The sequence below is a fragment of the Mixophyes fleayi genome, chromosome 5, assembly GCF_038048845.1.
Source record: "Mixophyes fleayi isolate aMixFle1 chromosome 5, aMixFle1.hap1, whole genome shotgun sequence".
NCBI classification, from domain to species: Eukaryota; Metazoa; Chordata; class Amphibia; order Anura; family Limnodynastidae; genus Mixophyes; species Mixophyes fleayi.
This window is the reverse complement of record NC_134406.1, coordinates 40,817,577-40,844,875: the sequence shown is the minus strand read 5'-3', so window position 1 is coordinate 40,844,875 and position 27,299 is coordinate 40,817,577. Positions and strand designations below refer to the sequence as shown.

The window sequence follows — 27,299 nt, the reverse complement described above, 5'->3', positions numbered from 1 at the left end:
TTAAAGGAAAACTGATCAAAATGTTTATTTTAAATTGTGTTAAATTAACTAGCTAATATTGCAATATATTTCATTAGCAGAAAAATCATGTATTGTTTTTTTATTTAATGGTTTGATATATTGTCTTTTTAGCATTTTGTAAAGTCTGTTTCTATAATCTTCAGATAAGAGACTGTTACTGCTATACATGAAAATGGTCATAGGCAGATTCAGTAGAAGAGGTATAGGGCGTGATTCATTAAGGAACACAAAACAAATCTAATAAGGGTTTTTTTCATGGGTTGGGGAAAGGGATTGCTCATGGGGTGGAGAGATTGATTGTTCTTGGCATGGGGAAAAGGATTGTTCATAGGGTGGGGAAAGGGCCTCATCCTGGGGTTCCTCCTGGACGTCTTCCTACTGACAGTGTTATTCTGTTGGAAGAAATATGACACATGAGTGTTTCCTCAAATGCTATCTCTCTCTCCCACACACATAAACACATAGATATGTTAGATTTCAATGTTAATTATCCAAGATGGACCATTACTCCAATATTGGCCAAATAATACACCTCTACACCACTTACATATGTACTTGACTTTGGAGTTTTCTGAAAACTTTAATATTCTAAAGTGAATGTAATCACATAGTGATCCTGAAACATCACCATCAATTAGCAGGCCTTGTACATCATCCAATGAAGGTTGTTAAAAGCCACGTTACTATATATAATACTTTCTATTCTACACTAGGATAGATCAAAACTGTGATCAATTTATTCAAATTATAATATTTTTATTGAGAATTTATGCCTTGCAATTTCACCTCTGAGTTCTGAAAGGAGCTGGGGTTGGTGCCTTTGCAGGTCGCTCCAGTGGCCCTGCAGCCTCACAGTTGTGCTCCTGTTGCAAATCTCTATCTCAAGCAAACTTTTTAGGCTGCATTCTTCTGCTAGTTACTTATGAAACGAGCAGCAGTACCCAATGCACGGTCCAAAGTCTGGGTTAGGACCCAGAGCTCTGCTCTGCTGAAGCAAGCGTGCCCGCATGTTTGCAAGTGACTGAGACTGTTCAACATTCTCCTCACTAATTGTCTCAGGCCATGCATGGGCGTAGGTACATTAGTCACAGATCCCTGCTATACCATATCTAAAATAACTGATATCCTCTCAGCTGTCAGAGGAGGATTGCATGACCATATGTCATTCAATCCCAATAGTGGACTGTAATCAGGCAATTAGGCGCATTACAACGCTATGTGTTCAAACACAATAAACGTCAGGAGAAACTATATAAAGCTGGAGAAGCAATCATAGTGCTCCGCCATTTTGTGATATGAACTGAATATTGCTTTATCTCTATATTTTGTCTTGGTATTGAGTATAATATACTGCATATTTGAAATGTCTTCTGAGGAAGAGATGGCTGGCCATAGCTGACTATAGATTGTAAGCTTGCGACCAGGGCCCTCTTACCTCTTGTCTATTTTACCCTGTATTATTTATTACTGTTAGTCCCCAATTGTAAAGCGCTATGGAATTTGCTGGCACTATATAAATAAATGTTGATGTTGATGAGAGTCAATCTACCTCCACCAAGCGGAGGCAACCGAATTTCACCCAACATGAGTTGAAAATCCTTGTGCAGTTGGCATTGGCCTGCATGAATGATCAATTGGTGCAAGGCATGGGGTGCATCGATACCAACGAGAGCCCTCAACCAACTGCACAACAATCCCCTCCAGGTATCTTTCATATCAGAACACATGCATAAACTTTTCAAATGACTAATGTTTTGACTAAAGAAACTTAAACACCCTCACCAACAATGTAACTATGCCCGTGTTTTCTAAAGTAATCTCCACTTGCCTTGAAAAACCCCACAAAAACCTAGTGCCCTAGATTGCAACCTAGTAGGCCTATTGCATAATCTGGCTGTGTATTCAAGATTACTCTGCATTTTCTGTGATGATCCCTTGCACAATAACAAAGTTATACAAGGATGCACGGGTAAAATTTACATCAAGCCAAAGATATGCAGTTTGCACTTAATGCATATTGTCCAATCATTTGGTGTTATATTTTCTTTGCATGACCCCACATATACACACGATGCCAAAACAGTATATATTTTACATTTGAACAGACTAATGTGTGTAATGTAATCTACAAATATGATGCAAAAACTTGGATGTTATAGACACAAACATACATGCTTATGTTGTTGTTGTTTTCTTTCACAATGTTAGCTGGAGATGTAGAGGCGCAGAGTGAGGTGGAAGAGGAGCCCGTATCCATGACAGGGCGGGTGAACAGCAGCCGCAGGATGAAGAAGCTGCAGCAGTGCTCAAAGTTTGATGAGTTCTTTGACAAGATGTATCAAAGCAATACTAATTTAGGGCAAATAATGGACCAAATCCCCAATACACTAACCATGATCCATTCCACATGAGAGCAGTTAATAAATACAATTGTTGGTTATTTCCAGAATCCACCACCTACCCCTGTGCCTCCTTTTGCCCTTTCTTCCCCTGTGCCACCTTTTGCCCTTCCTTCCCCTGTGCAACCCTTTGCCCCAACTTCGCATCTGCAATATTTTTACTCACCTTCCCATATGCCGCCTGCTGTCCCTATGTCACCTGTTTACTCTCCTTACCCTCAGTCGCCTGTTTCCCTTCAACATCAGTGACATATGCTGCCCTTCCTGACATCTGTTGCCCTTCCTGCCCCACTGCCATCTTCTGCCCCTCCTGTGCCTGTAGCATCAGCTGCTCTTCCAGCCCCTGTGAATCTGCTGTTTGGGTGACCCGGAGGCAGCTAAGATCCAGGAGCACAGCCAATGCTGGCCGGGGGGCAAGAGAGGGTGCAAATCCAAATACTTGTTTTGTTTTCTTTTCCCATGTGTTTTTGTGTGTCACTATTTTTGTCTGTTTGCTTCACTTAATACAGAATTTTTTAAAAAAAGGAAACCAATTTCTTTGGTTATTTGACCATTTACTGTAAGCATTACATTTTAAGCCAACCCAATTGGTACTTACATGTAAAATAAGATGAAATCACATGTGCCTTGAAGGCTGAATAATCTTGTGAGTCTGGAGGACTATGAGCGACATCATCTTCCTCCTGGCCCTTGCACCCTTGGGCTCTTGCACTCATGGATGGCAATATTGTGAAAAAATTCCCTTATGCATTGTAGATTTTGGGGTCCCCTTTAGGGTCTACTCATTATAGACAAAACATACTTCCAGCTAATATAGCTTGGTCCATAAAAATATACAACAATGTTCATTTGTTTTTGTGTTACAAAGACAAACCCTCAAAAATGTATGCAACGTGTAAAGTGCATCACGTATTGCACAATGTATCCAACTATGTCTAGACATTTGATGCATTTTATAAGTCTCACATTGAACAACATATTAAATGTAAGAGGGGCTTTAATGTGGAGTGCACTTACCACCTTGGTCAATGATTTGATTAATCTAAAGACCATTACTTGCTTCTAAGTTTCCTTGAGTAGTAGATGCATTAGTGATGTGCGCTTCACAGTGATATAAAAAGGTGGCATACAATTTTGCACTACTTTTTACATTTTTTGTCTATTAAAATACATTTTACATTGCTCTTTGTGGAAGATAAAGTTGGGAGCTTCAAAGTCAATCAAACCCAGATACTGTTGAAAGTACAAAACAAATAATATGACGGGCACTAATTCTTCTACAATGAAAATGTAAATCTAAAACATGGCTTAAATATGTAACATGATGTATAAATGTTTATGACCTGCTATACAACCAAAACAGTTAGACTTATGATAAGACAGACCCACTCTACAGATCTATATAGAAACAAGTGACACAAAATACAATAAAAATCTGACATAATAGAAACAAAATGGAAAATGAATGAATCAAAATGACTTATTTGAGACTTGCATTCTTAAATTGTAATATTTACCCATATTGGTTTATTATTGATAGCTGGAAACAGTTGTAGATAAAAATTAGATGCATTAGCCGGGCCCATATATTTTATTCCTGAGCAATGCAAAAAAAAAAAGATAATATTAGTAATAAATGGAACTTAGAATTGCAGTTAAATTAATTAGGTGGACTGCTTTACAGAGAAGCTGTGATAAAACATAGGCTGAATGTAATGATGATAGCTAAGGTAACGATATGAAAACAAATTAATGCATTATTTAATAAGCTTTCTTATTCAAAATGATCATACTAAATCATTATAATTAGACAAAGGCATACTGAAAATACGCTGTGCTTTCAATTTTCGCAAGTGTCAAACAGTTTAATGCTCTTTCAAGATAACTGTATATCATCAAAAACTGTAAATACATTTAGGCTTTCAGCAATTGGGTGTTGCGTAATTATATAATAACGTTACAGACAATGAAAGATCTATATTTTGTGTCTGAAAAGCAGAATGAAACTAATGTAAATATGTAATCAGATTCTTAATTTAATATCAGTGTGTACAGTGTAACGTGCTGAAAGGTATAAAAGTGAAATTAAGAAACTAATTCTACTTGAACAGTTTGGATTAGTTGCAGTTAAGTAATTTAGGTCAAATACCACAGTGTTTATGGAAAATTATATCTAACTACCCATTCATTTAAGAGTTTCAACAATTCTATTGTTTTAACTGTTTGTTAAAATATGAGGGTAAAATAACGAATTGGTAAAGTAACATGTATTTAAGTAGTGTGATTGCACTTTTGCTAATTGCTATTACAACTAGTATAGAAAACACTTTTGATGAATTATTTTTTTATATACTCTTTATGTAAAGTGTTTCAAGATATGACACAAGAATAACAAAACAATAACTATATTATGTAAACAGACACAGGGCTATCACAAACCACATATGACCAGTAACTATGTGAAAGTCAGTGGCCTTATCCAGAAGAGAATTCAAGCGAATCCATAATCACAGAGGCCGATGAACCGCAGTAGTAGATAAAATAAATGCAGACATGAAACAAAGGGGACTGAGAGCATTTACATTCTAGTGGGAACAGGGCATAGCTGAAACAAGAGGAGCAAGTGTGGCTCAGGGTGGCGATTAGGACAGGTGCGTTAGAGTGGGTAGTATAGGTGACAGTAGGTTAAGCTCTAATTAATAGATGGGTTTTCAGACAACATTCAAAGATTTGAAGGATGTAGGAGGTCGGATTGGGCAAGGTAGAGAATTTCAGAAGTTGATAGCGGAACATGAGAAGTCTTGTAGGTAGAAGTTTTAGTGTTACCATCAGGTGAGGCATGACCAGAGGTAGATATAAGACATTGAGAGATTGAGAGGGAGATTATTTTAAGTTAAATTTGAGATGTATAAAGGATTGGAAATATTGATGGCTTTGTAGGTAAGGGTCAGTTATTTGAAATGGATTCTGGAGGACATGGAAAGTAAGCATAGCAATTTGCAAAGTGGTATTGCAGATGTGGAGTGGAAAGAGAGGAAGATCAGTCTTGCTGTAGCATTTAAAATGGATTGAAGTTGGGATAGATATATTAGGGGAAAGCCAGATAGAAGGAATGGACAAGAATTTTGTTAGCTTCTTGGTGGATAAAGATGTATTCTGGCAATATTTCTAAGGTATAAGCTACATGACATGGAGAGAGACTGTCTTTGAGGAAGAAAGAAGAGGGTAGAGTCAATTGTGATAATAAGGCAGCAGGCTTGGGAGACTTAGTAAATTGTGGTGTTTTTAATGTTAGTAGACAATGATAAGCTCTCGTTTGGATATGTTTTATGTAGCATCAGGACATCCATATGGAAGACAGTTAGTTACATGAGATAGTACTGAAGGGGAGAGCCTTGAGGGACCCCAACAGATAAATAGAGTAGAGGGGGAGTGTGCCAGATGTAAAAACACTAAAGGATTGGTATGACAGGTAGTAAATGAACCAGGAAAGAACTGTGTCACAAAGGCCAAGGAAATGAAAGGTGTGCAGGAGTAGAGTTGAAAGCAGTTGAGAGGTCCAGGAGCATTATTAGTGAAAAGTTACTTGTAGACTTTGCTGTATGTAAATCATGATCACTGTTGTGAGTGCAGTATCAAGGGAAGGTTGGCGCAGAAGTCAAATTAGAGCGAGTTCCGAATGGAGTGAGAGGAGAGAAAGTGAGATAAGGGTTGTAAGCAAAATGCTCAGGTAGTTTGGAAGCAAAAAGGAAGAGAGAAATAGGGAAGTCGTTGTGATAAGGTTGTGTTACCAGATTTTGTTATGATTGTCATGTGTTAAAAGGAGGATTGAAATGTGCCAGTGTAGAGAGACAGGTTAATGACGAGATAAGTGCATATACTATATATTTGGTAACTGGAAAGAACGAATTAAGGGTGTATTGGGGGTGTAAGAGAAGGGGGCTGAGGTGTGTGGGATTTGGCATGATGTAATATATTCGGGGAAGTCTCACAAACACACCATCATGCCAGTGCGATAATCTTTTAAAGTAACAAGGAGATGGTGGAAATAATGAGATAAAAGTTCCTAGTGGATCAAAGTATATTTAATAGCAATGTGAACTACTATTATTAAGTTTTACACTTACAAACATCTACTTGTACAATTGACAAGCAGTATGTACAGAAAGGATCAGTTGAGGTCACCAAGGAACATAACTTGGGTCTTTGGCCCTGATCCAACATATGGAAAAGCATCATAGTCTATTTGGGAGAAACACACTAGACCTGACAAACCAGATGTAATTTCTAAATCTAAAAAGGAACTTTTATTGTTAATTGCACATTTGCAAGTTGGGGAGTCAAATGATCAAATATTGTATTTCAAGATGAAAGTTGCATTGTGTCTGGATCACCGTTGCACTGTACTTGAATCTATCAGGTCTTTATGTATAAATGTCATGCCATCATAACTAACCTAAAATAAATCCAACAATTTTCCAGAAGATAGCTTAAGGAATCCAAGGTAGGTATTAACGGAAACTAGCTTAAACTGACATAGAAGACATGTGGGAACTTCATGCTTAAAGTGATAAAAGACAGGCAGAGAAGACAGACAAAAATGAGGCAAGCAGGGGGAAAACAAATGTAAAGTTAGTAGATAGTCCACAGCAGGTGCATTTAGACAAGCAAGGGTCAAAACTAGAAAAGATGGTCAGACAAGCCAGAGGTGAGAACCAGAGTATCAATACAAGTACAAGTAGGAGTTAACATGGTAGACAGATGCAGGAACAACATGGGAACTAAGAAGTAAAGAATACCAGACACCAGAACCAGATCTGGAGTTTCTGGTCTTTGTGTGTAAAAAGTAAATAATTCATGGCTACTACATTGCAGTATAATATAACACTCAGTAGACTGAATGGGGACAGACTACGACTGAGAATAACTAACTGTACAGAGACTAACTGTCTAAGTCTCAGTAGGCACAGAGGCTACAGACAAAAACAGATTCAGAAATTGTATGCCTCCAATATATTGACAGGCTGCTGAGAATTGGTCGCAGCTGATCGCAGTAACAGACACAGAACTAACAAAGAAAAATATGGACATACGAACAGAGAGTAACTTCAACACCCACTCCAATAGCTTGAAGACTAAGGAGTAGGCACTAAAGCACAGAAGGTTTGGATTCGGCTTCAGTCGGATGCTTACATGAAGTCAAGGATATTCATTATGCACTGCTTGCCTCATTAAAATGTTGAACCTGATCACTGTTACTACATAAAGATGAGCAGTGTTGGTTCTATTGCCACCACCATAGGATGCAAAATAATCCATGTTACGAATTTCACATGTAAAAACCATGTATGTTGCTCTTGTTATAAGACAATTGTCGAACTTGTCTTCTAATGACCCTTCCAATATTCAAAAGCTAAAAGTACATCTATTATTGGTACACTATCTAAATGTAAACAAGCATGTTAAAAAAAATTGCAATAGTACATAATTTGAATTTCAGTATGCACGGAATTATTTTATTGCAGTTAGTATTTTCTTGCTACATTTATTTTCTTGCAACCTGTATGAAGCTTTGGGCACATTATTAACACTGTGCACAGTCTCTTAACTGAGGTCATTTAATCTCATTCATTTGCAGTCTGCATTGCTGGTGATAAGAAGGTCACTGTCCATTGTAGCAGGTTAATAGAAAGTGAAAATGCTAAGCAGAGTATATCATTATTTCATGCTAATGTGTACTTTTACTTCTTGTAACCTTAGCTAAATATGGCACTTTTCCAAGCTTTGAAAATAAAAAAAAAATAATGATCATATTCTCTATTATATACATATATACACAGTGGCCGAAGTGGGAATGGGGCAGCACGGTGGCTTAGTGGTTAGCACTCCTGCCTCACAGCGCTGAGGTCATGAGTTCAATTCCCATCCATGACCTTATCTGTGTGGAGTTTGTATGTTCTCCCTGTGTTTGCATGGGTTTCCTCCGGGTGCTCCGGTTTCCTCCCACACTCCAAAAACATACTAAGAGGTTAATTGGCTGCTGTCTAAATTGACGCTAGTCTGTCTCTCTCTGTCTGTATGTGTGTGTACATTAGGGAATTGGGGCAGGGACTGATGTGAATGAGTTCTCTGTACAGTGCTGCGGAATCAGCGGTGCTATATAATTAAATGGTGATGATGATGAATGTAGAAGTGGTGGTATGGAAAACATAAGTTTTAATAGAATTTGATAGTTTTATAATTAAAGCAGTAAGAGCAGTGGCAGTATGGCATTCCATCATATACCAGTTCAATTTGACCGATATATATATATATATATATATATATATATATATATATATATATATATATATATACACACACACATATATACACACATACATATACATATATTGTGGGAAGAGCCCGCTACTGCTGAAGCACACGCGAACAAATTCTTTTTATGCAGCTTTACTGTCAGGATGGAAAAATGTATTTGACACCATATGAATTTCACAGCAATTGTGGAGACCCTACACGCTAGCTAGACATAGACCAGCTCTCTAAGGACCAGCCAGCTCCCCCCAGCAGTGGTCTCACTGAACAATGAAAACAAGCAGGGTTTTATACTTCCCACTCCTCCCACAGGCCTAGCTTGATGGGTAGGTGACATACCCACTTTCCCTTTAAGAGGAAACTCCCATCACTACTTCTGTTTGCACTAACTGACACACCCTGTCTGTTTGCTATGAGGAAGGAGCTTCCAAACCATGTGAGCTAACCAAACTTTAAACTATTGTTTGTTACACACAAGTCTTTGCCTGGTTTATCATCAATCTAGGTGCATAACTGCACCAATGTTTTACTCTGCTTGCACGCTTTCTCTGCATATTGTCAGCTAAATGCCTCCCTTTGTTACAATATATATATATATATATATATATATATATATATATATATATATATATATATATATAGTAACTTTACAGTTAGTGTTGACATTTATGTTAGGATAAGGTCTTAATTATATATTAGAGCATATAGTAGAACTTACATTTCCATTTAAATTAAAGTTTGCAGTGGAACAATGTTTTGTTTGTGGATTCAGGTTTTAATATCTTTTTACTTTTTTCATATGGCCCGATATTTTTAGTTTAACAATTAATAAAAGTATTAAGAGTTCAAACAATTGTTTATTATATCTTATATGAGCAAATAAAGATTAATGCTACATTTCTGTCATATCTTCTATATCCAGTTTAAAAATTGAGATACAATTTGCCACACCGAGATTAATCTGTAATGCCTAAATTCACCTTGGCTATACCATAATTTATCAGTTATAACATTGTTGAAACATAGGAACAACCATGGAAAAAAGTATATTGATCTCTGATATAATTTGTAAAGGATGGAACATACAATTGTAATACAATAAGGAAGAGGAGTGCTTGTGGGGTCATTGTTGTATACATATTTAATAAACAAATAATTTTTATTAAGTCTTAAGCCTTACTGGAACACAGACTGTGTTGAATGGGGAGCTTATACTCTTCTGTCTGTCTCTCCTGGGTTCACAAATAAAGACTACGCTCCCTTGTTCATAATCTGAGGACACATCTACTATCTCCAGACCCTATTTCCTGCACATAACAAACAAAAGTGAAAAAAACTGTCCGCGCGTAGTAGAATGGCTGCCACTAATTCCACTAAAATAGAACCCACCTAGTTTCCAAAAACATATACAACAATTGCAGTGTAACATGCGGCGCTAAACTTATGCTCAATCAGATGTTCAATCAGATATATATAACATCTGAAATATAATTCAAAATGTCTATAAGTCCATAGAGCGAATTATTCCAAATGTCACTAAAATAAGTCACTCAAATTAATCACCAAATCCTCCGATTCTCCTCCGTAAATACCGAAATTGATACCAGTACTTTAAAAGATGAAATCCTAATGGTAATGGTATCCTCAGATAAAAAGAAATACATATCAGAAAGTATCAAATAAACATTTCCCCTTATTGAACACAAAATATGTGATTAACAATCACACTTTGATTTCCAAAAAAACTTGTGAGATCAAGAAACCCCATCCGAGTGATCACACAGTGAGTCATGCAGGGAGAGAATGATATAAGTTAAAGGACTTATACTAGCATAATAATATGCACTTACACAAATAGTAGTATGGATCACTACACACTCGTCCTAATATGTCTTAGCTGTCTGTTTGAATTGCACCATTGCTTCTCATGTGAAGTTTTTCCTCTCATACATTCCCCAATGATGTAAGAATCCGATGAAGCAGGGAAAATAAGGAAAATATATATAGTGCTTTATCTCTAATACAAACAACTTACAGCCACAGTACAAAACATAGAAATTTAAAAACTAAAAAGAGTAAAACAAGATCCAATCCCATTTCCTGCACAGCCTATGACAACAACCATCTATTACCAACACCTCATGGCTACAGACAGATAAAAATAACTTTAATTTTAGGTTTACTAGGTGGAGGATCCCATGTTAGCAGTGCAAACACACAAACACACACACACACACACACTAAGTGCAATAATGTACTTCTGATTGGGGAGGTATATCGGGAGTATAAGTCACCCACAACAAGTGGATCAACTCCTGCTGAAGCTCTGATTCGGCAGCTATTAGATGTACTACATATTGAGCCATAATTGACAAGGAAAACTCACAAAGATATGCAGCACTATTAGTATTATTTCATTTAGATGCCAAGGAAGAAAACTGCTAAAAAATACCAAAAGCTGATGTGTCTGATTGCCGAGTTTGTCAAGAGATTTCAACTTGAATTTTAAATTCTGATTAGCACCATGTTTTAAACAATTCACAAAATCATGCATATTTCATCTTTTTCAGTTTGTGCTCTTTGGATCTGTGCTGAATTAATTCACTGATGCTAATTCTTTAATTAATTCAGACTATGTAATGGCTACCAGAAAATAAATTTGAAAAAACGGTAGTACACAGGATGTTGCTGAACTCTATATCAGCAGTAATAGATCTGTTAAAGTGTACTGCTAGGGTGTAATGTGGTTGGATAAACTTAAGGTAATGCATTTAGATTTTTTTTTTTAGCTTGGAACAGGTTAAAATTTTGATTGATTTTAAATTTGCTACATTACTTTACATCAATGTGTCATGCAGAACTACACAACTAATAGTAAGCACAGAATGACTCATACTTGCAAATCAGAAAATAATAGTAATGACATTGTATTTGCTCAGATAGTTATTTGCTTTAGAATGGAATCTGAAGGTGGGATTGTGGGAAAAGTAGAGTACTTCAAGGATCTGCACTGTGCCAGGATATTTGTGGTGGTTTGTTAAAAGCAGGGAGAGCCGACTACATTTCACCAGTTTATTTGTCTATACAAGCTCAAAAGACAAGTCTATATCTATTTCAGTGAGATACCTAAGTGCATTAAATGCATAATTGTTAGTAAAAGCAAAATATGTAGTTGTGAGGGTAGCTTGGAAGCAGCCTGGAAATTAGGTTTTTTAACAAAATGATACGTAATGATATGTACATACATTATATATATATAACACACACACATAAATTATGTATGTATAATAGATTACGTTGCTCAATGCAATATTGACAATAGTCTCAATATGTATAACGTCTATTTACACCAATCAATACTGCCTTCTTCTAAAGGTAACTGCCTTCCTTCAATGTCCTGGGTGGTTAGTCCAAGCAAAACGAAGATCTAGGAAAAATAGGGAACAAAAGAACAATAGTGTAGTAGTTTTAGCATAGAAATCCAGAAAACAATAGGTGATAATTAAATGTGTACCAGATGCACAAATCTTAAAGACTCATCAACACATGAGATCCAGAAGTCTTAGGAAGGACCATATACGGAGACTTCGAACATGTGTGTCAATAGAAACAAAGAAAAAGAAAGCCAAAGATAGTGTAGCACTTTTAAATCAATAAGTCCAACATATCATACCCAAACTTAGGTACCATATATGTGCGTACCAAAATTAACAATGAAAAATGGTTATCTGTATCAGGTCCTTGTGACCACTGTAACAGATCCAGTTTAGTCCGTGGCAATATAGCCAGATTTCTCCATTATCCAACAGGGAGAAAAAAAGAATGGAGACTATATATGGTGTAATATATTTTAGAAAAACAGATTTATTGCACATAATCATATACATTTTGCACTCACAAAAAAATAGAAAGGTTTCTAGCTGATCTGAAATCCAGGTGAAATCTAGATGTCCTTAATACCTCTTCCTTGCTGGGTAGATGTATCAACCACACTCCTGCAGATAGGTTCTGCTGGTAGGTAATCCAAACAGGACTCAGACTCAACAGTAGAAATGCAGATAATATAGATACTAGGTATATACCACCTCAATGCGTTTTGTCAGTTTCTGACTTTATCGGGAAGATTTTGAAGTTATGTATTGTTCACATATTTATAATGAATGGCAGGTACCATTTTGCGCATGCACACACGAAGATAAGTACTGCGCATGCGTAGTCGTCAGAAATGGCCATTTATAGCTCATGTGCAGTACTTTTGTCATGCATAGCTGCCAGTCCTTCTACATTACTCTCTCCCTTTTACTCATACTCTCAAAGTAGATGTAAAGCAGACACATGCACAGACAGGAAAAACTGATATTACATTCAATCCCTCTATCTTGCTCTCTCTTATGATCTCTCAGCGCATATACACAAATACAGAGGGACAAACTATAAGGAAGTTTTATATAAGAAAGGATCATGAAACCATAAATAGTTTACTTAGTTACAGAATGGGTACAGACATTTCTGGGCAGTGTCGGACTGGGACATAAAGGGCCCACCGGGGGAATGCGGTGAAAGGGGTCTACTACATTGGGGTGTGGTCAACTGCAAGAGGGGGTATGGCCAGTCATTAAGGGGGTGTGGTCTGCCCACGGAGGACAGTGTATAGCACCAAGTGTAGTCTATAAAGAAAAAGCGGACCTTGCAAATAAGGTCAATTTCACATGTATCATGTAAAGAAAATAGAGATGAAATGTGTATCAATAAATAACCTTTATTTATACTGATAAACACATGTATGATTAAATACAAAAATATACATTAGAAATAGAAAATTAAACAGCAGCTTTTAAATGAAAGCATATAAATGAACCATCATAATGGTTGTGACATACAGTTATGGACATTTTTTAATTTAGTTTAACAGCCTCCCCATTAACAGTATAATTTTATGTTTACAAGTAGTGCTTTTATATTGTCCGTAACTAACCCCCCTACCCTCTCCTCTCCCTGTTACAATGAGAGGCTGAGCGCTGCCGCTGAATGAGTTCTGTTTAGTTAAAAACAAGTCTACCAAAGCACCGTTAATATCAAGTAAAGGAGTTTAAGCTGCATCAGAACAAAGGACAAAATGAGTAGTTGCTCACACATACCTGAAAGCATTTGCTATATTATTTTATCTGTTCTCTCTTGCAAAACTATCTTCTTGCTGACATTTAAGTAAAATCTTCAAATGCAAACGTAGCTTACATAAATGGGGGCACAACTATGAGGCATAACATGAACTGAGTTCACAACTAAGAGATATAACATGAACTGGGGGCACAACTATGAGATATAATATGAAATGGGGACACAGCTATGAGGGTTAATGCGAGTTGGGGGCACAACTATAATGGATAAAACTAGGGGGCACAGTTTTGAGATATAATATGATCTGGGACACAACTGTGTGGCATAATATGAACTGGAGGCACTATTGTGTGAAATAACATGAACGTTTATTTGTTGGTCCCATTATTTTTAATATTAACATGATATTAGCATTAAAAAATAAGAAATAATTAAATTTAAATTATATATAATTTAAGTGTTCTGGTATACAGTGGTATATAGATAGCTAGCTATATCAGTGGATTCCAAACTTTTTCAGTTCAAGGCACCCTTAGGGCCTCCATAATTTTTTCAAGGCACCCCTAAGCCAAAATAATTACCAAGTAGTCCCCCGCCTTGCTTACCACTAGCCCTGGTCGAGGCACCCCTGTGAGATTGCTGATGCACCCCAGGGAGCCATGGCACACAGTTTGGGAACCACTGAGCTATACACTGAATAATATTCAGGTGCCAGTATTTTCATAAGATATCCTCTACTTCCACTTCCATAAAGTAGGACAAATAATTGGAAGATGAGAGAAATAGAAATACTTACACAGCATCTCTTAATAGTAGAGCCTCCTTCTTTTTACAGCAGCAGTAGGACGTTGATGAACTAAGAAGCAGAGACACGATCACATGATCACATGAGTCATTCCCCTGCAGTTCACCTCTGATCTCATTTGACAGCTGCTGCCTGTCACTGAGAGGCTCACAGCAGCAGCTGGGAGGCTGGGGAGCAGACAGCAGCGGTGGACAGCTATCATAGTAGTCAGTCTGAGCTGTCTGTTTTAATGAAAATGGATCAGGATCATCTTTACTTTGCTCCGTCCCACCAAGGAAGTGGGTGGGGCTATCAGGTGTCGGGGCCTACCGGTGGATAGTCCGGCTCCCTGGCAGGCCAGTCCGAGGCTGTTTCTGGGTATAAATTTGAAACTCACATCTGAGAGCGACTTATTGGTATTATATATTATGTTACCTGTTGAACTGCACTGTATTATATATACTGTATATAAGGATTTATATGTATCATTTATATCTTCTGAAAGTTTTCTTTATGAAGTAAAATATTTTGGACTATGTATTCATATGCCTGTGATAACTGAGAGAAAGGATAATTGAATAGCTTAACTTCACTTAAAATATATGGTGGTTAAATTGATGATAGATTTGTGGTCATATAGCGATTGACACGTAATGGTGGGTTACTAATGGTGGGTTAAGCCGATTTGCTAGGGGATGTGTGTTACCTTGGAGGACAGGCCTGGTTGATGTTTAGGAGGATTGCATAGAAAGATGCCTCTTAGATCATCTGTATTATATAGTTGCGGTTCCTCTATAGGACTGAAAAATACCAGGAAAGTGAAATTAGTATTATTCCCTAATTATTAGGGAAGAGCATAAGAGCTATTAATAGTTATTGTGAATTTGCCATATTATAATTTTCCTACTTCAGTTATACATATATATTAACTAAATAAATGTATAAGTATATGTATAAAACACAACAATAGATATACTCCGGCGCTATCTACCACATCGGACAGTATTGTAAAAAATTCTTAGAGAACTGTGACTCTGGATCTCAACTCAGGAAAGATAATGCAGAAAAGGCATACATAGCATAATATTGTAATGTATAGAACAATACACCACGTGCAGCTTGTTACACCACTGCAACTATAAGGGATGTGATTTCCAATAACCAGGGTGCATATATTCTAGCCAGGGAGACCAATAAAATGTAATATGCGTACCAGACATCAGAGGTTCAAATGGCTTCACAAGTAGAAGGCAGGAAATGTTTCCTTGAGAACAGCCATATTCCAAAGAAAAACGCTCCTCCAACAGCGGTATAATAAATGGAAGAGAGTATAGTGTAATATACAGTATAAATTTTAATAAAACAATAAGCAATGAACTCACAAGGAACACAGTGTTCAACACTGTGTTCAAGGAACACAGCTGATGAACGACAAGGCTCGACGCGTTTCATCTTGATAACAGCAAGACTTCCTCAGGAGCACGCAAAAGATTATACATCTTAACTTGACAGTATGCATATATATACACATCCCATCTATTATTATCCTGATATTACACTATGAGGCGCCTGGCCTGTGCTTTATTTCAAAGTATATGTATAAGTTAATATATGCAAACATTGGTTGCGTGAGTGTTATATGAACCCAGAAACCCCTTTGCCTATAACAACCAATAACCTTTTAACATGAAGTCAGTTGAACTGCAACTAAGGGAGACCCCTTCAGAAAATAATTATTTCAGATACACTGCGGTTTTTTTTTTATTCCTTCACTCCTATGTATGCTGTCTGTTATGTGGTATTACCGTGTTTGTGGTAAGTAACCTGATAATGACGTTTTGTGTTATCTAAATGCATGTTTAAAATTGTGTATATACCGATAAATTTTTCATATGCTATGTGTAAAGTTTTTGTACTTTAGTAATACCAGTGGGTTACATGTAGGTGTTTATCTATTATTTTTTCCATTTTAATTGTGTCAATAACACTAGGACATTCATTGGGACATGCAATCCTGTCTGCTATATAAAAAAAACTACCAATAATTGCAGGAATAGATTTTTTTTCCTTAAGAATTAATTTTCCACAAAATAACCAGGATGTCTATATTTGCTCCTTACTAAGAGGACAACTTAAAAGTGTGAAATAGCTGGGGTGGTAAAATTAAGAAAAATTCAGTGACAGGAGAGATTGGCCTATTCCAAGTAATGGTTACTTGGGTAACGTTTGATTGATACTCTGTTAGAGGGAAGTCTGATGAGACGACATAAGGAGAATAGGAGATGTTTTGACGAAAGGCATGAACAAAATGTATAAGAGATGAGTACCAGGATCTCATTCTTTGAGTTCAGATGTCATGTGTGAATATATTTAGGCAGGAATAAAGTTATGAAGGACTGGGTTTCACTGGGCTTCAGATTTGATTTGAGCTGGTGTAAACTGACACAGATTAGAAACTTATATGAAAACACGTCAAGCATAAAATAGTGTAGCAGCAGCATTGAGTTCAGACAGTAAATGTACAGACCTGTTATTCATGCATTATTTAGACAATACTACATTATATAAAGACAAAATACCACTACTGCTCCAACAGTATAATGTGTATATTATCTGATTCAGAGCTTTGCAAAAGTTAATTAAATTTAAAGTCATTATACCTCATCCTTTATCTCAATAAAATGCTTGTCATAAAATTCTGCTTAATCTATTTTCTATTGATCTTTATATGTACAGCCCTGTGAATATAATTATTTCCCTTCAGATATGGTCCTGTGTCTGTGCAATCATATATCTTTCATTTAAATATTGCTTGAGAGAAATTTAGCCTCTTAATGAGGGTCATCAGCATTGGCAACTATTGTAGTATACCGGCACAGCAGTATTTATGTCTGATACAGAATGCTTTTGTTGAAAATTGTGATATAAGAAGAGATGAGTGAACAGCCTGCAATTTGTTTGTTTAGCAAATTATATGTACTGCATATATAGTGCGTGGGAAAAAAATGTGGATTTTTGGCAATAGAGATGAGCGGGTCGGATTCGGAGAAATCTGACAGATCCGAGAATTGGGGTTCTGAGTAGATACAAAACATATACAAAAGTGGAAGCTGCTCAAATCAATTTATAGGCCATAACAGGTGCTTGAAAGGGTGGGGTTATCCTGCAAGGAACATACACACAACATTTTTTCCCCCAGCACACTGCTATAGCCAGCAACAGATCTGCCATTTCTACTGTAGATAAAAATGCAAAAGTCTTTGTTGCACACATTTGCAAATGTATGTTTAAGCCATCCGCCACGCCAAGGCGCTTTTGCTAATAGGATGGTCCTACTCTAAACAATGAGAGTCCCATATATTTGGGCCATACATATGTGTTTTTAAATTGAGAGCCAACTTACCAAAGAGGTACCCCAGAAGCCTCCAAATAGCAATCCAATGTCAGCACTCCCCTCTCAGCTACTGACACCAACATGCCTCTCAGACAAATACAAAAGTGGAAGCTGCTCAAATCAATTTATAGGCCATAACAGGTGCTTGAAAGGGTGGGGTTATCCTGCAAGAAACATACACACAACATTTTTTCCCCCAGCACACTGCTATAGCCAGATAGATACAAAACATGGCTCCATTCTTCGTGCCAAAATTGGATCTGAAAACGAGGCAAAACTTCATTTCCAGTAGAATATGGAACTGAAACGCTTGTTATACAGGAAGGGTCATTGCACTTCTGGTTAATGCGTTGCAAGCTGAAACGCATACCGCCAGAGTGTGCATTTGATAGTGGAGGTGCATTATGGCACCTTCTTGGTACATGTCTTAGAAACTCGTGGGGAATACACACCTGCCAGGCAGCTGTCCCAGTGACTCACCTAGGAATCGCTGTGTTTGGTTGTTATAGTGAAAACCAGTTTGTGTACTTCCGGTTTTCACACTTCTAGGTTTGACACTTCAGGGTTATGCGTTCCAGGGTAGAATACATATGGTTTGGAGTGCCTCATAGAGAATACAAGGGAGGCATTGCCTCATATATTGTGCTATGATATGCAGACTATAACCTCTTCATGAATCATGATGTTATGTACTTGCCCTTAGATTTGCCCTCATTCAAGATGGCCGTGATTGCCTCATGAAGTTTCCATCTTGGATCTCTGTTATGAACTTGCCCTCACAATAGCCCTTATCCAAGATGGCCGGGACTGTCTCATGAAGATTCCATCTTGGATCCCATTTCCTGTTTGGGCCTAGAAAAGGCACTTCCTGTTATGAAGCCTTTGCACAAGTATTGTGTTTGTATCTGAACCAGATGCTTCCACAGAACCTTGCCTGCTTGTGATTTGGACTACAAGTACTTGATACTTCCACCAGACCTTTATCCTCTTGTGACTTTGGACTTTATTTGTTGGACACTGGAGATTTATTTATATACCAAAATAAATCCTGTTGAATTCAGTAATACCTGGCTATTGGGTTCCGTTTGTGATACCAGAAGAGTGACACATGAGTTGCAGGTGAAGACAATCTGTGATTGCATAAGAAGTCAGGTAACTACAAGTTTGTGTTTTCTTTGTTTTTTATTATAATTTCTTTATTTAGAGAGAAAAATTGTCTGGTTGCAAAGTGGATACAAATCTATATAGAAAACATGAAATGAAAGGCATATGAAAAAAAGATATCATCTGACATGATACCTTAGAGTAGGTAGCTGACAATGACCATATCAGAACATTTGCAAAACACGTGTTTTTACTAATATCTGTCTTTACTGTTACTCTATCTGGTTCTTTTGACTAAGGTCCAAATGTACTGAAACAACAACTTATAACGTGAGGTATAGAATAGGATTAAAAGAAAATGAAAGCAGAAATGCTGATTGTATCTTTTAGTAAACTGACATATATTTTTCCAGCTACTCTGTCACTAATTTTAGCCAGCCAGTTCGCTGCAGACTTTTGCCAACATTTGTGACAATTTGGACAGTTGTGAAGAGATCATTAGAAGCTAGACTGTTAATGCATGTTAATGCTATAAATAGTAATATAGGAGCAAAAACAGCTCAAAATCACAAAATTTTATCTATATTTCATAATTTTTAATTCAATCCAGATCAAACCAAAACCAACACTTTTCATGATTTTGGGACAAAACCTCTAAAAAAAAAAAAGACATAAAAAATATATATAGTGTGTACCGTTCATATAACATGAGATGATTAAAGGCAAAATTGTGGAATCATTGGTGGTTGAAAGAAACCTATAGATTTGGAAATCCCCGCTTTTCAGTCTGCATAGTTCTTGGACAGCCATTCAAAAACAATGAGAAGGACATTTGGTAGAACAATAAAGATAAATAGAGAACAGCGCTGCTCTGGGCAATGTATTATGTGATATGCTGCCAGTGTGAGAATGTGGGGAGTAAGTTTCAGAAATTCTCCCAATATATAGTAAGATCAAAACAGAATCCCACGGTGAACTATAAGTCAATAAATGCAATTGTTTGTATATCAAAAGGTTGTAACATTATCACAGCAATACAGAATATTCCAGTGCACTGGTATCAATGAAAACATACATATACTGGAATAAAAACAACAACACGCAAACATTTTTTATTGCAAAATAAGGAGGGGGAAATCATATATATAGTCCTTGACAGTAAATATACTCATGAGTAACCAAGGTTCTAAATAGAAGTAAAAATGCCCAACAGGGCTCCAACTTCAAACTCACAGTTATTGTTAATATGGATGGTCCTGAATCCAACAGGAGAATCCACCTTATCCTGTGGATTCCAAATCTAGTTCAAGAAAAGATTCTGTATGCAATCTCCGTCATTGAAAACGTTTAGGAGCCCCTCACAGTGATTCAGAACAAAGCGGGGAAAACAGCTTCAATGCCCCTGCAGGTGTAATCCCGGTCCTTCTTGAGCGGTTATTCTCCCGTTCTTCAGGGCTAATCCTACAACTGCTGAAACTCACCGCGACTCCTCTGCAGTGTCAGTCAGAGCGAACCTGTGCATGCGCAACAGAGATCATCGGAAAGGATAAGTAAAGCGATCGTGCTTGGTACAAATGTTCGGGTTTCGGTGTAAATGTAGATAAAATAACCAACGCGTTTCATCCCTCCAGGGGGGCTTCCTCAAGGTAAACAGCAAAGGATAAGTTCCCTTAGAGTAGTAGTATTTATATAGCCACAGGCAGGAAGTAATGCGCTGCCCAGGCATTCTCCCATTGGTCCATAGGTAAAGAGGTGTTTATAGAAAGACAATTGGGGCTATAAACAAAAATGTAGAATCATCTCTACAAGGAGCCTCATATGTTTTTTTGGGGGAAGATGAGAGCTGTAGCTGAAAAACCTAGGTTGTCCTTCCAGTGGATTTCAAGGATCATGCCTGCTCTTGGGAGTAGCTTCCGCAAACTAGAATATCGCCTATATTTGCAGGGAGGTGGAAAATCTGATAAGATGCACTATACAAAACTGTAAATATCACATCAATGTCCAATCTCCTACCACTGTACAACCACCCCTTTCATCAAAGTAAGAATGTCAGTTTAAGTTTACCTTCACTTGGGGCTAAAATTTAGCATAAAAATGAGGGGACTTTGGCACTGTTATTATTACATGTGGCATATTTGTTTGTTAAAAACGTGTTTTTTTATAATAGACCAACTGTTCCTAGAATTGCATCCTTAATGCGTCCCATAAAACCATATCATGAGACTAGATCTTGGTGCAAAAGTCAAGTTCTTTTGCAGAGTGTAAATGGCCATGTGCCCTTCTGCACAGCAAGGAACAGCCCTAAAATATGAGCCCTCTCCACCCCTTTATTTATTTGAATAATCTTTCTCTCGCAGAATTATCACGTTATGCAAATTTATTTGTGAAAGATGTACTTTTTTTGGAATTAGATAGAGCCTGTTATACTTTAAATAAATGCAGACACCTGTTAAACTCAAGGGAAATGTTACAGGGCCGACGCTACTATTAGGCAAATTAGGCAGCCTCCTAGATCACCAACGTTTTCAGGGGCTCCTAAAACACTGACAATGGGAAGAGAGGTGTGTTTTATTATTTAGATTTATTGAAGTGTCTGCACACATTATGGTGCCGGTTACTGCTTCTCTACGTTAGTGATTCAGAGCCGTTAGCATTATTATGAAGTTACTAAAAATGCATAAATAAAATGAGAAAATGCGATAAGTATAAAGGATCCACATGGCCTCTGTAATGAAAACTTGCACATAGACAGGAAAGAAATTACATTCTGTAATAACAATTCCATTGTCGGCCCTGCATAAATGTTATACTTGATTAATAATACAATTAAGAAAATCTTAGAAAATATTTTCTGCAGGCTTGATTGCTGGCAGCATAAGGCTATACATTCATGTGAGATTTCATTGTGCCTGTGGTGCATTGCAGCTGAATCACTTTCAATTAATATGTTGGTTCATTTTATGCCAGTGTGACCAGAAATTTTTGGACAATGAGCCCAAAATAAATGATCTGCGCAAAAAGAAACAATTTTTAAGTCATAGTAGGTGTTGGTTCATTACTTTGAGTCTGCCAAGAACATTTAGTAGAATCGAAGCCAGAATTTTGGCTCACAGAATGATAGGCTCTACTATTTCAGTTCAGAACTTTTTGATAAATTAATAAATGAACAAAGAGCTTCTACTGTATGGCTCTTCATTTTTTATCGATATTAATATTGATATTACATTTTAAAGTCAAGAAGACTAAAGAAAAGGACCTAACCTTGTATGGTACTTAGAGACAATTTGCACAATTAGGCTAATTTAAGTAAGTTCAATTTTTTGGTTGATCAAAGTACACACTACATGTTGGGCTACCTTTAAGACATGTCTCCCCTCCTCAAGGGCTGTTTTAATTGTCAGAAGTTCCTGGTAAGTAAAGTCATATTTATACTCAGCAGGGGATAGCTTGTAGGACCTAAAAGCACAGGGATAAAGTTCCTAGTTCAAACAGAGAAAAAATGCTCCAATACCTTTTGTTATAAATGTCTAGACTCATTGTTAAATGAATGATTCATTAGCGATCTTATCTTGTGGGGAGGTTGCGAATAGTGAGCCTGATTTATTAAGGAACTTAGGCAAGAAATTGAGTAAATTTCCTTACTTAAGTTTCCTGGTCAGAACCATGTTTTAATGCAAAGGGAGCAAATTAGTTTATAGTTTTGCACATAAGTTAAATACTGGCTGTTTATTCATGTAGCACACAAATACTTGATAGCTTATTTATACACTGAAATTCAAAGTTGATATATGTGTGCTACATGAAAAAATAGCCAGTATTTTCCTTATGTGCAAAATAACAAACTAGTTTACACCCCTTGCATTGTAACATGGTTTTGTCCAGAAAACTTACTCAAATTCTTGCCTAAGTTCCTTAGTAAATCAGACCCAATAAGGTATCTGGAAATTTGAGCACATATAAATACTTGTAATTATAAAAGTATATAATTATAATTATTTATACAAGAGCCTCATGTAGAGTTGGACACAATTTCTGTCCCAAACACAGATATAAATTGCATCCAAAAACACATTATACAGAGGTATGTTGAGCCGGATGTATCTAAGCTGACTGCCATCACTATCAGTTAGTATATTACACTAGTGATTGAGCACCCGCAGGTTTTCCGTCTGCTTTCAGGCACAAATACATCTGAGTGTCAGTCAACATAAGTCGCATTTGCTCCAAAATATTCTTACACTGCCCTTCCTTTTCCTGTTCTGCCTCTTCAATCGTAAAGGGGTCGCAGGCGGCCAAAATCACAAGGAGCGACTCATCTGGCTGCAACCGTAACTAGTGCTTTGTGGGCATACTCAGAAAACTTTGAGTTCAACTCTATACGATCTCCCAAATGTTTTTTGAGGAGATGGATTCCAAGAGAAGGGCTTAGATATTTTTTTGTAAGAAGAGTAATAGGAGCTATGATCCAAATTAAATTTACAGACAGTTATTACTGAACCAGATAAATCTTTGTATTTGAGACCAGAAGCTATGGGCATGTTCAATGCAGTAGATAGTTGCTGGAAGCCATTCCCTGCACTAGAAATTACTGCACATACACTTAATCGTTTATTGTGCATGAGTTGTTGAAAAATATTCTGGGTGTTTTTAATAAAGCAAATAACGAAAATGAATATATCACCAGAATATACAATACAATACAATGCAAACTTATAAAAGATCTCATTCATGAAGGTGAGGAAAATGATAGGGGCATTGGTAAATCTAAAATACATTACTAAATATGCATAATACAATTTCCACTTATCCATTTTTATAATTTTAAGTTGGTTTTCAGCTCCTTTTAAATCGAGTCTGAAAAGACATTTTTGCTTTAGATATTTGTTAAAATAATTACGAGATTAAACATTTTTTTTATTTTATTTTATTTATGCCTCTGAAGTCGATGCAGGATCTGATGGTACCTCTGTCCCTATTAGTGAAGTAGAAAGGTGAATTTACTCATCAAGGACTTTTTTCACTGGCTTGGATATAACACACAACGCAAGAACGAAAGGTGCTCTGACGTAGCTAAAATGCACAGTCATAATTTAATATAGTGTTAAGGTTTCTACCCTTAACTGGCTAAAAACTACCTCCAGATAAGAGTAGATTTGAGGAGTTTCTAATAACCTTTCAGAATGTATAATTCCAATATGAAGAGTGGAGGTTTCAGTTTACTAGTAGACCGCTAGAGATGAGCAAATTGATTCATCCACTTTGAAATTTAATCAAATTTAAACAATTTTCTAATTGCTTTGCCGAAAATCCGCCAAATAATTTATGCCCACTGGCGAATCAGGCCAATTACAGTGCATGTAATGTAATTGAGCCAAACAGCAATGATCAACAAATGTTACATGTCTATTGCCTATGAGTGTACAGCACTCATAGTATATCCTGAATTCTTCTAGGGGAAAATCACTGTGAATGCTACTTCTAATCATTGTCACTTTTGTTCTGTGCACACTTAATACAATTACAACCTCCTTAGTTATCTCTATAGGAACAAAATTTACATCTTTATAAATGTCTCAAGTTGTTGAATCTGAATCATATTGGAAAATGAAAGGCTTGTACAAACTGAAATGACAAATACCGAGTTTGCATTATCTTTCAACCAAGCTGTTTCCACTTTATATGCCAACATTTAAAACACCCTAAAATGTAACTTTTAGGCACTGACCTTAGCTTTCACTCACGGTGTTGTGCTGCTTACTGCTCCCACAGAGGTCATCTACAATGCGCAAACAGATGTTCCAAATACAGCTTTGCACTGATATGGATAGTCAATATATACAAAAAGGAAGCTGAATAATACAGGTTATGTTATAAAAAAATATCAATAATATTAAGTTAAAATTACTAAATAAGAAAGTACCTTAGCTAGGAGCAAACATAAAACCAATTTATTGAAAACCTTAAAACCTAGCCTAATTGTGTAATCTCTTAAGAGATAAATGTATATGAGTATAAGCGCAGTTCAAAAATAATTAAACCTAGAAACTATAACTTACAAAGTGACATAAAGTAAATGAATATAAATAATAATAAAAGTTTGTTTGTGGAAATTGCATGATACGTGAATACTTTATCTACAAATATCACAGGCAATAGTTTAACAGAAGATAAGCAATTTGCTGAAGCAATCTACTACCGAATAAGAATTAATATCTTAGAAAGGTCAACTGACAATAAAACTCATGGACATATGAGTCAAGAATTCTTTAGATATTGGCAAATGTTGAAGAAGAACAAATAGAGCAAAATAATAAGATGAATTTCAAGCGCACTCCTCACACGCCTCAATGTACTAAAGTGCTCCAAACTTCAGAAAAAATCTTATCACACCAACTGAGTGCCAACCCACTCAGAATATCACAATTGTAATAAAATAAGAGAAACCAGGAACTAAAACAGAATCTAATGCTTCTCTCATAAGGGTACTCATAAATATAAATATGAAATATACAAAATACACAGAATTAATTCACAAAATGTTCATTAAAGTGTCCACCTTTTTACGAGTCCTAAATATTCATCTGTGGGTGGACCATTGTCTTAAATTTCCTCCTATTCACAAAGGAACCCGACTGTTAAGAAATAGAAGCATTAGCTGTGCAATTAGTGCTGCAACCATGTGTAGGACCATTTCTGCAGTTCACCAATTCTGTTGGTTGCTATGTTTATAGCAATCAGCATTGCTTCTACTCTCTGTAAGCATCAGCTGTACAATTACTGCTGCAGCTGTTCAGCTAACCATCCAGCAAACTTCTGATTGGCTTTATAAACTGCTTCCTTGTACCATTCCAGTGCTGGTGATAGTTCCTGCTTGACCTAATGTGCCTTGCATTCTGATCTTTTTTGCTATTTGCACTTGACCTGGAATGGTTAAAGGAACTGATGTCTTCTCCTGTATTCTGACCTCGGCTTGCTAAATGTATATGCTCGTATACCTCTGCCTGCCCTGAACTCTGACTTGTTTAAAAGGAACTGACGATTTCTCCTGCTCCTGGCCTAGACCTGTCTGTTATCCTGCTTTGGCCCTTGCTTGTCTGGCCCTGAGAACTGTTTTTATCTGGTTGCTCACTACCTGCTAACATGTGATGTTCACTTCAACATGCAAGTGCCAGATCATTCCACATTAACCCCTGCCTGTCTGGCCTGAAGTTATGCTATTGACATCCTGGTTGCTCACTATCTCCTACCATGTTCTATCCACTTCCCCAGGCAAGTGCTAGATCAACAACTTATTACCCGAGCTATATCCTAGGGCAACCGAGTACTGTGAACATCTCGCATGGCAGTTCTTGCATTTCAGGATCTCACGCTACTCTGTTCTTAAGTCCAACTTTAAAGGAATAACAAGTTCATATAATGAAGTTATATAAAATAAAATTTGACATCCCCACATAGGGGAGGGCTGGACAATTTTAGCCTAGGGGTAAGACTTGGCTCAGCAGGTTATTAGGAACATTATAAAAGAAAAAAAATTCAGGTGGCACAGCGACCTAGCCCAAAGGTAGCCCACTATGGGACAGGGAGTGGGAAAAAAAAGGGAGAAAAGGAAGACATAATCTAGACACATTAACATACACTTCAAGTGGTCATTTTGTTAAAATATATAATGCACTCGCAATAAAAATATCTAAAAGACATGTGTATCCCCTAAGGGTGTTGCAAGTTTTACTACCAGATATGTTCCAGGTAATCGCATGTAGATAAGTTGTTATAAAATCCTATCCTATTTATCATCTACTTGTCACTGGAAACAATCAAATGTAAGCTCACCTGTATCACCCCTGCAAACACCAACATGTTTTGATCTTTAATAGAATCTTACTCAAGGTATGGGACACCCCCATCATTTCCATCAGCCCCATATTTTTATAATTGAGATGAAGCAATCATATGTTAGTGCACAAAAACGATAAATAGCATAAAGCTCCTAAAAAACATATAAGCTTCTTCTTTTATCTTATTAACAAAAATATTGATCAATAATACACTTGAAACACAATTAAAATACAAACTTAAAAGTTAGAACATATAATTACCAACATATTTCACTTCCAGTTGTCATGAAGCCCATTATCAACTTCCTGTTATTCTCGATATTCAAATT

At 36.7% G+C, this 27,299-nt stretch overlaps 1 long non-coding RNA gene across 1 annotated transcript; it reads right to left on the bottom strand.

The window, feature by feature from the left end:
* On the bottom strand, window positions 1-27,299 carry LOC142157646 (uncharacterized). Its single transcript, XR_012692543.1, has 3 exons — window positions 27,232-27,299; window positions 3,938-4,017; window positions 1-413 (listed from the first exon to the last, which is right to left on the bottom strand). It is a non-coding gene; the product is annotated as an uncharacterized LOC142157646 (long non-coding RNA).